Source organism: Chiloscyllium punctatum, chromosome 36 (genome assembly GCF_047496795.1).
Source record: "Chiloscyllium punctatum isolate Juve2018m chromosome 36, sChiPun1.3, whole genome shotgun sequence".
In the NCBI taxonomy this organism is placed as follows: domain Eukaryota; kingdom Metazoa; phylum Chordata; class Chondrichthyes; order Orectolobiformes; family Hemiscylliidae; genus Chiloscyllium; species Chiloscyllium punctatum.
Window position 1 is genome coordinate 63,891,569 of NC_092774.1, and position 15,386 is coordinate 63,906,954.

The 15,386-nt window shown below is 45.9% G+C and overlaps 1 protein-coding gene and 2 long non-coding RNA genes across 4 annotated transcripts in view; 1 reads left to right on the forward strand and 2 right to left on the reverse strand.

Moving 5' to 3' along the window:
- Positions 1 to 15,386, forward strand: part of LOC140460597 (uncharacterized) — a 621,333-nt gene that overhangs the window by 47,611 nt on the left and 558,336 nt on the right. The gene's annotated exons all lie outside the window — the stretch shown is intronic.
- The window catches only part of LOC140460600 (uncharacterized), a 163,620-nt gene that overhangs the window by 19,650 nt on the left and 128,584 nt on the right, over positions 1 to 15,386 (reverse strand). The window contains exon 2 of one of the 2 annotated variants that reach the window (XR_011954229.1): positions 2,925 to 3,530. This is a non-coding gene — a long non-coding RNA (uncharacterized lncRNA). Of the gene's footprint in view, positions 1 to 2,924; positions 3,820 to 15,386 lie in introns of those variants that run through there. The other variant, XR_011954228.1, reaches the window with a different exon arrangement.
- Positions 4,036 to 14,098, reverse strand: LOC140460602 (uncharacterized). Its single transcript, XR_011954231.1, has 2 exons — positions 13,749 to 14,098; positions 4,036 to 8,736 (listed from the first exon to the last, which is right to left on the reverse strand). It is a non-coding gene; the product is annotated as an uncharacterized lncRNA (long non-coding RNA).

Below are 15,386 nucleotides of genomic sequence, written 5' to 3' on the forward strand. Positions count from 1 at the left end.
GTCAACCACATTGTAGTAGATCTGGAGTCACATGATGTGAGCATGCACACGCGTGTGTAGGGTTGTGAATGGTAGATTTCCCTCCCTTAAAGAACATTTTCACGACAATCAGTAATGATTGGACAAAAGCAACAGTTCTGGCAGCATCTATGAGGAGACGACAGTGTTACTGTTTTGAGTCCGGTGGCCTTTCAAAATTAGGCTGGATTCAAAACATTAACTGTTTTCTTTCCACAGATGCTGCCAGACCTGCTGTGTTTCCCCAGCAATTGTGCCTTTTGTTGCTGATCTCCAACATCTGTAATTGATTGTCTTAGCCAATAATGGTTTCTGGTTGCCAGTACTGAGACAAACTCTCACTTCCAGATCTTTTTATTCATTGAAAATAAAGTCCACTCGCATCCATGATGGGATTTTCATTTTTGTTCTCAGAAGACAGATCTCTGGGCTACTTAACCAGTATCATTAGATCACAATCGTCCCTTCACTGACAGTGATATTGACAATCTTGTCCTGAATATTTTTCTTTATTCATTCATGGAATGTGACACTTTGTCTCCCAAAAAAACCAAGTGCCAATTCAGAGGGCAGTTAAGAGTCAACCACATGACTTTGGATCAAGAGTGACACATTCACCAAACTGGGAAAGGACTGAAGATTTCCTTCCTTTAAAAAAAAGGTTATTAGTGAACAAGATAGGTACTTATGACAATTGATAAGATCACCAAAGCAGCGATAAGCTTTGTATTCCAGATACGTAAATTGATTTCAAATTGCATTGGGGCCATAGCAGCATCAATTTGAAACTCCAGATGTTAAATCCAGTAACAATACCCAAATGCCACCAACTCCCTACAATCTCGAGGCTTCCCAACACTGACTGGTCTCTAATTGCCAGTTGTATCCTTTTCCTCCTTACTATTTACTAATCAATTCAGCCCATTGAGTTGACTCTGCCATTTATTCAGATCACGATTATTCTGGTAAACATTTACTCCACTTTCCTGCCATTGTCCCATAATCCTCAATTCACTTACTGATTAAAAAACAACTATCCCAGCCTTGAATGCAAATAACAACCCAGGCTCAACAGCCCTCTGTGGTATCAAGTTCCACAGATTTACTGCCCTCAGGAGAAATCCTATCTGTCCTAAACATGCAATCTCTTATTTGGAGGTTACTTCCTCTGGTCCCAGACTCACCCACTTTTCCACATCTCGCCTGTCTAGTCTCCTCAGAATCTTGTACGTGACAATAAGGTTACCTCTAATTCTTCTATTCTAATAAGTACAGGCCCGACCTATTCAGTTCTCCTCATAAGACATTCTTTCCATCCCTGATATCATCATGGTCAACTTTCTCTGGAGTGCCTCCAATGCCAATATATCCTTCCTCAGGTAAAGGGCCCTAAACTGTTCACAGTATTCAGTTGTGGCCTGACTAAGGCCTTAAATAGGTTCACTATAACCTTCCTACATTTATACTCTATTGAAAAGGCCAACCTCCCATTGGCCTCCCTATTACTCACTGAAATTGGATGAAGACATTCGTGGACGTGATTCCAAATTCCTCTATTCTAAACTTTTCTCCATTTAATATTCAGTTCTTCACCTCCTGACAAACTGCATTACCTCATTTTCCCATCTGCCAAGCTTTCACTCATTTGCTTAACCTGTCTTTATCCCTCTCCAGATATCTAATGTCATCCTCGCCACCTGCTTTCACATCAACTATCTTTTCTGCAAACTGAGCAATAGTACGTTCGCTTTACTTATCCGAGTAATTCATACATATATATTGCAAATAATGTTGGCCCCAGCGCTGATCCCGGTGGTACACCGCTAGTAACAAGTTGCCATCCTGATCATGCCCCTTACCACAACTGTGGTAGTTAGCCAATCCTCTTTCCATGCTAACATACAGCCTCCAACACCCTGGGCTCTTTGATAATTTCATGAGATGTGAATATCATTGACTGTGCCAACAACTCTTCCCAAATTGTCCTTGAAAATGTGGTGTTGAGCTGCCTCTTAAATTGCTTCACAAATATGACGTGGACTACCACAATGTTTAGGAGTGAGTTCTAGCATTTTGGTCAATAACAGAAGTAATGTGATATATTCCGCAGTCAGAATCCTGTGTTCACACTTGTTTGTCCTTGGTGGTTGAGGTCATGGCTTGGAAGGTGGTTTTGAAGAACCACCACTCATGCAACCAAGCCAGACTGATAGATTGTGGCCCCAGACTCTGCCATTTGATTTTCCTCATCAATCTACATTCTTTCCAGCCATGTTTCAGTCTCAAACTGTCACGCAATGCCTTCCGATACGGCTTAAAGGTAAGAATACACAAGATAATCAATCGTATTTTGGGTTGTATAAATCTTAGCCTGCCAGAATTATTTTCTTAGACTTTAATTAAACTTTAGTTAGACTTTAATTGACTGCATGAAATGGTTTGTTGGTCAGACTTGAATCATCATGCTCAAAGGAGACAATGTCAATAATATCATTAAACTCCTCTTTTTGTTAAAAAAGGACAAGCTCTTGATTTATTTTTACAACTTACTGGTATTCACACCTGCACATTCAATGTCAAACTCAGACATCATAAATGAAATTACACCATTAATTTTGTTTTACAACAATCCAACAGATTAATTAATAATACACAGTGAATACCAAGGCTGATTAATGTGAAATTAAATTTGACCGAAATAATGTAAAATCAAGATGTGAGATAACAAATGGGGGAAGGGCAGAAGGTAAGAAATGCAGCATCATAGAAGGTGCTCCTCCAGGGAGTGTATTTTACCAACTACAACTGCTCAATATAAACAAACACTCTGACATGATCCTCGGGTTTTAATGTAAACCATAGCCCCATACAGTAGGTACCATTTAAATAAGTTAATAGATACAAGCCTTGAGCAAATCCAGCCTCCAGCCGGACCCCCCGCTTCTTGGAGCTCGGACCTTCCTCCAGCTCCGGGGGGTTGTTGAGCTCCTGGGCTCCGGCCGCCGCCGAAGAAGCCGCGGGCGCCGGCTCTCTCTCCTCCACCGCCGACATTTTTAATTTGTTTTCTCGTTCACCCGGTAACCGTCACCTCCCCCTTCCCGGGCCCCGGAAATTATACAAAAATAAACAATAAACCCCCCACCACCGGGGACTGTCTCCTTTTCTTCACAACTTTTGTTTGAAAAGTTCCGGCTTTAATTTGAAATGTATTTTAAAGGTATTTTCTGAGGTAAACGATGCCTGTCTGCCCCCCTCCCTCCGTCAGAAACCGCCCGCTGAGTCGATGAGAAAACCGCAGCCTCGCGCCGCCATCTTTGTTTTGCTTCTTCTTTCCGTCTCCTCCTTCAGTGACGTGCGTCATCCGCGCTCCCTCCAATCAGAGCGCACCTTACTCCACCTGACCAATGGCGGCCGGCTTTGCAGTCAAAAAGGAAGCCACAACCTGGAATGTCGCTCTCCGATTCGTCCGCACCGACCGCAGCCTTTGGGATTGGTGGAGAGGTTCACAGGCCCTTCACTGTCCCCGCCCCTTTACTACAATGGACTCGAGGGGTTCAGGAGGAAGGTGTTCTCACTCATTCATTCAACAGGAGATGGACTCAATTTACTGTAATGGCCTGTGGGGGTACAGTGGTCATGTCTCATGTTGAGGGGGAAGGTGTTTCCTCTCATTCAACAGAAGAGGACCGATTTACTACAGAGGTTTGTTTTGTGATGCAGCTGTAGTCTCCCATAGAGCCCTGAGGCTCAGGTTTAAATCCCACTGCTCCAGTCTGTGTAATAACATACTCAATGTTTTTCAGTCATAAGTTACACAACTATAGTCCAACACGTCTATTTGAAATCGCACGCGCTTGGAGCGTAGCCTCTTCATCAGGTGAAGACATGGAAAACAAAACGGGCAGGAAAGAGAATTCAGATAAATGATCAGCCATGGATGGTGATGAAAGACAGAGCATCTCAACAGTCAATTACCTATTCCCATTCCTATTTCTGATCTTCTTCATACATGACAGGTTGTATATTTTCCAAACATTAATTTTATTTCCATGGTTTAAAAATGAATATTTAAGAATGGTCAGTTTATTTTTTCTCACTTGAGCACATTATGACCCACAACTATTTCGATCCCACTGTTAATATCATTGCCCCTCTCATGAGATATCAGAGGAACAATTGATAAACAAAATTTGACACTGAGTCACTCGAGTAGACACTTGAACAGAGAAAGCGCCCGACAGATTTTGGGAATCTTAAGGTTATTGAAGTGAAATGTTAAGAAGAGCAGGTGAACACCCCCAATAAGGGAACTCACCTGACTGACCTAATTATAATCACCACAGTATCCAGTGCTCCTCTTCACCGAACACTGATTACTTTCCTTTTCAGTTTAATGATCCAACTATCTTTTGAATGCCATAATTGAATCTGACTCCAACATTCTCTCTCGCAGACCATTCCAAAGGTCGAAGATTTTCAATCATTAATGAAATATGTTCTGGATGTCTCCCAAAACACCAATTCATATGGATCTTGCTTCAAATCATTTGCAGTAAGTTCTTCACATGGACAAATTTGCAGCTTAGAGCATTTGTTTAAATTTTATATCATATTGGGGTGGCACAGTGCTTGGCATTGCTACCTCACAGCACTAGGGACGCAGGTTCAATTCCAGCCTCAGGTGAGTGTCTGTATGGAGTTTGCATGTTCTCCCTGTCTGCATGGGTTTCCTTCCACAGTCCAAAGATGTGCAGGTTAGGTGGATTGACCATGCGAAATTGCTCTGTGATGTGTCGGTTCTGTGGATTAGTCATACTAAATGCAGGAGAATGGGATGATCCTGGGGTGGGATGATCTTTGGTGTGTCAGTGCAGGCTCAATGGGACAAATGGCCTCTTTCTGTACTGTCGGGATTTTATGTATCTCTGTCTGATTTCTTGCACATGCTACTTTCTGAAAGGGATATTTTACTGTCATGTTCAGTACTGCAGTCTTTATATTTTCATACATACCTCTAAATTAGGTTTGAATGAAATCCCCCCATTTCACTATTTTAGCTGCTAGTCCGCCCCCCACCCCTTCCATTACTTATTCATTTTTCCATTACCTGTGTTATGATCCCCTCTTTATATATATTATTGTAGACAGGCTAAATCTAGTTACCATGTCTCTAAAATATGAGATGAAATATAATCGCATACTTTGAGTCCATTACTACAGCTTGTTAAGGTCTCTTGACAAAGAGAACCCTTAATCCTGCATCCTTCAGTAGGATTATATGAGGATATCTGGTCAGCATGGATGAGTTGGATTAAATGGTTTGTTTCCATCCTGTGCCTCTCTATGACTATGACTATCGAATAAGGGCCAGGAGCAGGCAGGTGGGACTAGTTTAGTTGGGGATCATGTACTGAACGGTCTGTTTCCAGGCTGTATGACTGCACAGCCTTAAATGAATGGGGATCAATCCCAAAGAGATATTAAAGGTCTCGAGCACCACCTTAGGCACGTGTGGACACCTTCCAGATAACTGAGAGCAGTGGGGCACTGTGAAGTTCAGTACATCAGTTAGCCAGCAAGTTCTCTTCGGGAGACTTGTCTCGAGAAAGGAAGCGGTTTCCTGTCCCATCAACTGGATTGTGGATCAGTTTGGAGCAGGTCCTATATCTCTGACAACACAGGGGGACAGAGTCGGGAGTGTGGTGCTGGAAAAGCACAGCAGGTCAGGCAGCATCCAAGGAGCAGGAGAATTGACGTTTAGGGCATAAACCCTTCATCAGCAATGAGGCTTGTGGGCCGGGAGCGCTGAGAGATAAATGGAAGGGGTGGGGGGTGGTGTTGGGGAGAAGGTAGCTGAGAATGCGATAAGCAGATGAAGATGATTGGTCGGAGAGGAGTGTGGGGCGGATAGATGGGAAAGGTGATGGACAGGTCAAGAGGCCGAGTGGAGGCTTGGGGCTGTGAGAAGGTGGGAGGGGGGAAGAGGAGGAGGAGGAGGATACATGAGGAAACTTTTGAATTCCACATTGATCCCATGTGGTTACAGGGTCCCCGAGGTGGAATAAGAGGTGTTCTTCCTCCAGGCGTCAGGTGGTAAGGGTTTGGCGATGGAGACAGCCCAGGACCTCCATGATCTTGATGGAATGGGAGGGGAAGTTGAAGTGTTCAGCCACAGGGCGGTGGGGTTTATGGGTGTCCCAGAGTGGTTCTCTGAAACAATCCACAAGTTGGCGTCCTGTCTCTCCGACGTAGCGAAGACTACATTGGATGGAATGGATACAGTGGATGACACTGGTGGAGGTCGAGGTAAATTTCTGTCAGATGTGGAAGGATCCTTTGGGGCCTTGGATGGAGGTGAGAGGAGTGGTATGGACACATGTTTTACACTTCCTGTGGTGGCGGGGAAGGGGCCGGGAGTGGGGTGTGGGCTGGTTGTGGGCGCATGGACCTGACGAGGGAGTCGCAGAGGAAATGGCCTCTCTGGAATGCTGGTAGGGGTGGGGAGAGAAAAATATACCTGGTGGTGGGGTCCGTTTGTAGGGAGCAGAGGCTGATGTGATGTATCCGGAGGTTGGTGGGGTGGAAGGTGAGGACGGTGGGGGTGGGTTCTGTCCTTGTTCCATTGGGGGGGGTGGGGTTCAAGGGCGGTGTTGCAGGATGTGGAGGAGATGTGCTGGAGGGCATTGTCAACCACGTGGGAAGAGAAATTGCGAACTTGGAAGGAGGAGGCCCTCTGGGATTTTCTACGGTGGAATTGGTCATCCTGGGAACAGATGCGGCAGAGGAATTGGTAATAAGCGATTGCCTTCTTACAGGAGGTGGGGTGGGAGGAGGGGGAACCTAGCCAGCTGTGGGGGTCGGTGGGCTTGTAGTAGATGTCCACAGTTAGTCAGTAGCCAAAGATAAAGAGGTCCTGGAAAGGGAGATGGTCCAGGTGAATTTGAGGTCAGGGTGAAAGGTGTTGATAAAGATGACGAACTGTTCAAACTCCTTGTGAGAGCATGAAGTGGCACCAATATGGTCATCGATGTACCGGAGGAACAGGTGTAGCTGAGGAAAATGGACTATTCCACGTACCCGACAAAGAGGCAGGCATAGCTGGGTCCCATGCGGGTGCCCATGGCTACCCCTTTAGTTTGGGACATTGGTTTGGATGCCATCTGAGGTTTGTGCGGATCACTTCAGTGGGAACATGCAGTCACGGGCTCAGTGAGCAGTACTGCAAGCAAAGCTCACAGAATCCTACAGGGAAACAGGCCCTTCAACCCAACAAGTCCACACCGACCCTCTGAAGAGTAACCCACCCAGACCCATTCCCCTACCCCATTAGTCTACATTACCCCCTAAACAATACACTGCACCTCCACATCCCTGAATACTCTGGGACAATTTAGCTTGGCTAATTCACTTGCTCATGTTTGGATTGTGGGAGCACCCAGAGGAAACCCTTGCAGACATGGGGGGAGAATGTACAAACTCCACAAAGACAGTCACCCTGAGGGTGGAATCGAACCCCGGTCCCTGGCGATGTGACACAGTGGCACTAATCACTGAGCTACTGTGCCGCCCGTGAGCCAACCTGGGGTTGGTGGAAGATGGGAGGGGTGTGGGGGTGCTGTCTAGCAGAAAACAAAGACTGACACTCCCCCTGCACCCACTGTCAGAACAGGCAGGAGGTTCAGTCCTGGGGGTGACCCTCATCAGCGTCGCCGGCGGAATCTGCTGGTGCCCCCCCGGTGTCTCTGCAAGTTACTGGACGACGTGAACCTCCGACTGCACTTGGGGCAGGCAAACGGCCTCTCCCCGGAGTGGACCCGGTGGTGGTCCAGCAGGTCAGAGGAGCGTTTAAAGCCCTTCCCACACTCCGGGCAGGCGAATGGCCTCTCCCCGGTGTGGACGTACTGGTGCCTCAGCAGGGCAGGGGAATTACCGAAGGCCTTCCCACACTCAGAACAGCTGAAGGGCCTCTCCCCAGTGTGAACCCACCGGTGGGTCAACAGGTTGGCGGATTTGCTGAAGGCCTTCCCGCACTCAGGGCAGGGGAAGGATCTCACCCCAGTGTGGACCTGCTGGTGGGCCACAAGGGTAGAGGCCTGGGCAAAGCTCTTCTCACACTCGGGGCAGGAGAATGGTCTCTCCGCTATGTGGACCCACAAGTGGGCCATCAGGTTGGAGGAGCTGGTAAAACCCTTCCCACACTCGGGGCAGGGGAATGGCCTCTCCCCGGTGTGACTGCGTCGATGAGTCTCCAGGGCAGATGGGAAACTGAAGCATTTCCCACAGTCGCCACACTTCCACGGTTTCTCCATGGGGCAGGATTCCTCGGGTTTCTCCATGGCTGAAGCTTCAGCCGCACACAATCGTGTGTACAGCCCCTCCCCGGTGTGAATTCCTCTTTCCAGGCCTTAAACTGTTTCTGGCTCCACACTCAGTGCACTGCAACAGTAGGGTCTCTCATCCAGTCCCACTGATGCTGAAAACGTTATGAAACAGGAACCAAAAAGCATTGCTCCATCTCACAGAATCATAGTTGAAAATCTTTGCTGTCCCAATGGATTGAGTGACTGTCAGACATTGATGTGAAAATTATGACTGCAGATGCTGGAGTTCAGAGTCGAAAAGTGTAGTGTTGGAAAAACACAGCAGGTCAGGCAGCATCTGAGGAGCAGGAGAGTCAAGCATAAGCTGTTGATTTTGAAACTTCGATCTTCAGATAGTCTGTAAAAAGAGATTATAAAAGTCAGCATTGTCAATCCAGGGGAGGTGGGGTCGGAATGACACAACAAGGTATTGACACCGACACCAGAAAGAAACTGAACATAGAGACGTGGCAAACGTTAGTGGCAAGCCAGAGTCAGAGAGAGACACAGCACAGAAACATACCCTTTGGTCCAACTCATCCATGTCAACCAGATATCCAAAATTAAACTAGCTCCATTTGCCAACATTTGGCCAATAACCCTCTAAACCCCTCCTATTCATATACCTATCCAGGTGCCTTTTAAATGTCATAATTGTACCAGCACCCACCACTTCCTCAGCAGCTTTGTACACACACCACCTTCTGCATGAAAACTTGCCCCTTAGGTCCGTTTCTAACAAATTGCTCTCCATCTAAACCTGTAGCACTATGGCAATCCCAGTCTATGTTTGAAAAGTTAAAATCCTAACAATAACCATCCTATTACTCTTAGAGGTAATTCAAATCTCCATACAAATTTGTTTCTCAATTTCCCACTGACCATGACGGTGTCTACAACACAATCCCAATAAGGTGATCATCCCTTTCTTATTTCTCAGTTCCAACCAAATAATCTTCCTGGATGTATTCCTAGGAATATCCTCCTTAAGTCCAACAGGAATACTATCCCTTATCAAAAACACCACTCCCTCTCATCTCTTGCCTCCCTTTCTATCCTTCCTGTAGCATTTGTATCCTGAAACATTAAGCTGCCAGTCCTGCCCATCCCTGAGCCACGTTTCTGTAATTGCTATGATATCATATCCCATCTTCCTAATTTTGCCCTGAGTTCAACTGCCTTCCCTGTTAGGCCTCTTGCAATGAAGTCAATGCAGTTTAATTTGTTAGTCCTACCTTGCTCTCTGCTTTGTCTCTTCCTGACCTGACTGTTTGACTCACTCCCTTTCCCAATTGTACCAGTCTCAGATTGATCTCTTTCCTCACTATTTCCCTGGGTACCTCCCCACGCACCCACCTTGCTCGTTTAATTCCTCCCGAGCAGCTCTTGCAAATTTCCCAGCCAGTATATTAGCTCTCTTCCAATATTCAGGTGCAATCTATCCTTCTTAAACAGGTCACATCTAATCCAGAAGAGATTCCAATGATCCAAAAATGTGAACCCTTCTCCCATGCACCAGCTCCTCAGCCATGCATTCATCTGTTCTATCCTCTCTATTCCAACCCTCACTAGCTCATAGCACTGGCAGTAATCCAGATTTTTCTTGACTCTAGGACCTCTTTTTTTAACATTTGTGCCTGACTTTCTACACTTTCCCTTCAGAATCGCATCCTTTTCCCTTCCTATGTCATTGGTTCCAATGTGTACAATGACCTCCAACCGGTCCCTCTCTCTTTTGAGAACATTCTGCACCCTCTCGGAGACATCCTTGATCCTGGCACCAGGGAGGCGACACACCATTCTGATTTTTCGCTGCTAACCACAGAAGCGTCAGTTTGTACCTCTGACTAGAGAGCGCCTTATCACAATTGATCACTTGGAACCCAACGTACCCCTCATTGCATGAGAGCATGTCTCGAGACCAGAAACTTGGCTGTTCGTGCTACATTCCCTGAGAGACCATCACCCCCTACATTTTCCAAAACAGCAGACCTGTTTGAAATGGGGACAGCCACAGAAGACTCCTGCACTACCTGCCTACCCCTCCTACCTTTCCTGGAGTTAACCCATCTCCCTGACTGTAGCTGCGGCTTTTCTCCCTTCCTATCATTGCCAAACCATCATAGCTCCAGGTCTTGTAAATTCCTCATTACCTCGAACTGTCGCTGCAACTTATCCACACAATCCAATAGGATTTGCAAGCAAACACACTTACTGCAGACATAATCACCAGTAACATGGATACTCTCCCTAATCTCCCACATCTGACAGGAAGAGCATATCACTCTCATAAAGGCCACCTTTGCTCCTTCACAATCTACAGACCCAGAAAATAGCACCGTCTTTTTGCTCTAAAAATGTGCTCTGGGCTAACACAGTACTTGTGGTTTATATTTTTAAAATTTAATCAAGAGACGGATGTCAGTAAAACATAATCAAGAAAGAATCCACTCCATTCACGACTGCAGACTTACAGCTGGGTTACACGTTAAAGACTATACACTTCTCTGTTCCTGTTCTGTGAGCTCCCCCACACAGGTTCCTCCATGGTCAGCTGTACATTTTGCTGTTCATTAACCTTTCCCAGATGCACTGCAATGTCCAGTAACTGTGCTGATTCCCTGCAATGTAAATTTCTTTTTCTCTCTCACTCATTTTGGACTCCTATCCCTGCCCCTTATAAACCTCTATAAGGTCATCTCTCACCCTCCTATGCTCCAGGGAAAACAGCCGCAGTCTTTTCAGCCTCTCCCTATAACTCAAACCCTCCAACTCTGGCAACAGCCTTGTAAATCATTTCCAAACTCTTTTAAAGTTTCACAACATCTTTCTAACATAAGAGACCAGAACTGAATGCAGTATTCCAAAAGTGCGCTAACTAATGTCATGTACAGCCATAACATGACTCCCAACTCCCGTACTCAATGCTCTGCTCAATAAATGCAAGCGCCACCAAACGCTTTCTTCACTACCGTGCCAACCTGTGACTCCAAGTTCACAGAACTACAAATCTGCACTCCATGGTCTCTTGATGCAGGAACACTCTCCACGGCCTTACCATTAAGTGTATAAATCCTGCCTTGATGTGCCTTTCCAAAATGCAATACCTCACATTTATCTAAATGAAACTTTATCTGCCACTCCTCGGCCCATCAGCCTATCCATTCAATTCTAATTTAGATTGAACTTTCTTTCCTCTCTTATTTCCTAAACGCTGAAAATCTCCATCCCACACATTCTCCCTCCATTCTCACTTTGCTGAACCTAATCCATGCTGTACCTCATCCTGAAGGGTCTGGTTTACGCTGATTTACAGCGCACGCTTGGGGGATCTAATTGAAACATACAGAATACTGATTGGCCTGGACAGGGTGGATGTTGGGGAGATGTCTCCATTGGTCGGAGAGATTAGGTCTCAAGGGCACAGCCTTAGAGTAAAGGGAAGACCTTTTAGAACGCAGATAAAGGGGAAACCTTTGTAGCCAGAGAGTGTGAAACCTATGGAATTCATTGCCACAGAGACTGTGTTGGGCAAGTCACTGAGTATATTCAAGACCGAGATAAATAGGTTCTTGTGTCTCAAGGATATTGAGGGTTGCGGGGAGAAAGCAAGAGAATGCGGTTGAGAAACTTGTCAGCCATGATTGAATGGTGGACCTGATTGGCTGAATGGCCTAATTTCTGCTCCTAGGTCTTATGGTCTCTTGTTGTCCTGGACATAGTGAGAGAGAACTGGAAGCAGGAGTAGGCCATTTGGTCTTTCAAGCCTGCACCAACATTGAACAGATCTGCACCAACATTGAACTGGATATGAATATACCTACATCTTGGTGGATAGGCTGGGACCTTTTTCACTGGAGCATAGGAGGTTGAGAGGTGATCTTATCAAGCTTTATAAAGTCATGAGGGGTATAGATGAGGTGAATGATGGGTCTCCTTTCCTTAGAGTGGGGGCTTCAAGGTTAGGGAGCAAATTTTGAAGGTGAGTGGAGAAAGATTTTAAAAAGACAGGAGGGACACTTTTGTTTTCCCATAGAGAATGGTCCGTATGTGGAATGAATATCCAGAGGAAGCGGGGATGCAGGTAGTTACAACGTTTAAAAGACATTTGGATAAGGACATGAATGGGAAAGGTTTGGAGGTGTTATGGACTAGGCCAGACCACTCAAAACATTCTTAAGCAGGCAGCACAGACCATAACTTTGCTATTTGTTTCACTAAGTGCACAGTGAAAATTACCCAAAGTTAGCTAGGTTGACTACCAGGATTTAAAACAGATAAATGTATTCACAAGAATGAAGAATGAAACACAAAGAACAGAATATAGAATACTCACAGAACTCATTCTATCTAAACTAGACTTAATTGTGATGTTCCTTTCTCGACACAGTCCACTGCTGAACTCACTCAAACAAGGCCTCAGCTTTCACAACAGATCACTTGTCTTTCATTATGCAGGTCACTTCGAAAACATAAAAGTTTGGGCCTGAGGTCTCATCTGTTGACGTGTAAACAAAAAAGGCGACCAATACCCTTTTCATTTCTGTACTCAACCATCCATTTGGGAGTCCGGGGCCATTTTACCACCACTCTGGAAAAAAAACAAGGACACAGTATCCTTGAGAAGAAGGACCAGCTTTTAGAAAAAGGACCAGCTTTGTGACAGAGGGATATGGGCCAAACACTGGCAGATGGGATTAGTTTAGTTTGCGAACATAGCATGGACTAGTTGGACTGAAGGGTCTATTTCTGTGCTGTATGATTCTGTAATGGTCTCAAAACCATTTTCTTGCCTTCCCCTATAAACATCCACTTCTTTGTTGTTCAAAAGTCAGATGACCTCCGCCTTGAATATATTCAATGACCACTCCCCCCACCAATTGCAGGAAGTCAACGCCATTTTTGAACTCAATTCCTCTTGCCTTGCTGACTGCTTGCTGCACCTGTCTGACAACTGGTGTAGAAGGACGCTGAGGTCCCTTTGTACATCCACACATCATTCCTGATGAAGGGCTCGTGCCCAAAACATCGACTCTCTGCTCCTTGGATGCTGCCTGACCTGCTGTGTTTTTCAAGCACCACACTTGATTCTGATTTCCAGCATCTGCAGTCCTCACTTTCTCCACATACTAATATATTATCATTTAAACCATGCACCTCCTTTCTGCCTTTTTTTAAAGCACTAGGCTTTAACTTTACATTGTGGTACTGCATTTGCTGTGCGTTTGCCAAGTGAGACACAGACGTGGACCAACTTTTCCAAAGTCTGTCCCCTCCCTCGATTTACTCCCTTTCCCTTCAGTTAGCAACTGAATCCCAGAACAAAAAAGAAATGAAAAAGTGGGTGAGAAAAGAAAAAGAGTGCCGTACCCACAGATGTTGGACAGAGTTGCAGTCTGGGGTGAAGCTCAATCTTCATTCAAACAGAGAGACAACCGCATCTTGAGAAACTCACGGCCCAAACTCCGCATTCAGACAAAGAGGCTGTTCTGAATGGCAGGAGGACCAGGCTCCTTCCGGTCCTCCGGGTCTCACCATTGGTCCTTCAGAACGAAGGAGGTAAAAACAATGACTGCAGATGCTGGAAACCAGATTCTGGATTAGTGGTGCTTCAAGAGCACAGCAGTTCAGGCAGCATCCAACGAGCAGCGAAATCGACGTTTCGGGCAAAAGCCCTTCAAGCGCTGTTTCCGCGGACAGCGACGAGCATGCTCAGTGCTTTTGCTGACACCGCAGTACATGCGCAGTTGTCGCTGACACCGAGAAGCATGCGCAGTTGTTGCTGACACCAAGAAGCATGCGCAGTTGTCGCGGACACCGAGAAGCATGCGCAGTTGTTGCTGACACCAAGAAGCATGCGCAGTTGTCGCGGACACCGAGAAGCATGCGCAGTATGCTCTGTGGAGGTGCTGGCGGAACTGACTGATTTTAAGCGTCCAAATGTCAATAGGAGAAAAAAAGCTGCAGCCACAATTTTATTTTTCCCTGTGGCTCGACATTTTATTCCTTTTGAATTTCGTCCGGCTTTGTATGTCTTTTCCCCAGGGTAGAGGAAGTCCAAAACTAGACGGCACACGTTAAGGGTGAGAGGGGAAAGATTTAAAACGGTCCTAAGGGGTAACTTTCATGTAGAGTGTGGTGAGTGTATGGAATGAGCTGCCCAGAGGAAGTGGTGGAGGCTGCTACAATTACAACATTTGAAAGGCATCAGGGTCAGGATGGGTATCTGAAGAGGAAGGTGTGAGAGAGATATGGGCGAAATGCTGTCAAATGGGTCACTAGATCAATTTAGGAGATCTGGAGGGGATGGGCGAGTTGGACTGAAGGATCTGTTTCTGTGTTGTATGACTCTATGCGTCTATTTCAATGCAAGTTTCAGAAACATGAGTGCAGCTTTTTAAAAAATAAATTAATATGCTTTTAGACGTTAACAATGTTTCTGAATATATCATTTTAGCTGTTCTTAATTTTAAAGATCAGCCATTTCTTGCGCACCCCTGTCTTCCAGGTAGAGTCATCACTATCGATTCTCTCTCTTTCCTGAGAAAGAGATACAGCAATCAAAGAGGGCACGAGAAAGTATGGAATGGTAGAAGGGAGGGAGAATGGACAGGGGAGTGGGGGTAGAGAGAGGGAGAAAATGACCGGGGACAGAGGGTGGGGTGCAGAAAATGAGGGGAAGAGAGAGAAGGCGGCTGAGCACAGAGAATTGGGAGGTGCAGAGTGTGAGGAGAGACAGTGGACGGGGACCAAAAGTTTGGGGGACTGACAGTACAAATCCCACCTTCCTCAGGCCTAGTGTCAGTGTCTCATGAATTGGAACCCACTCCACCCACAGCAGACCTGAGGCAATTGTTTCTCAATAGATGCTTGGCTAATGCAGTAGAATCATATAATCCTGACAGGCCATTTGGCCCATAAAATTCAGACTGACCTTCCAAACAGTATCCCATCCAGACCCACCCGTTTTTCCTGCAGTTCCCCATGGTTAACCGACCCTCAGTTGCA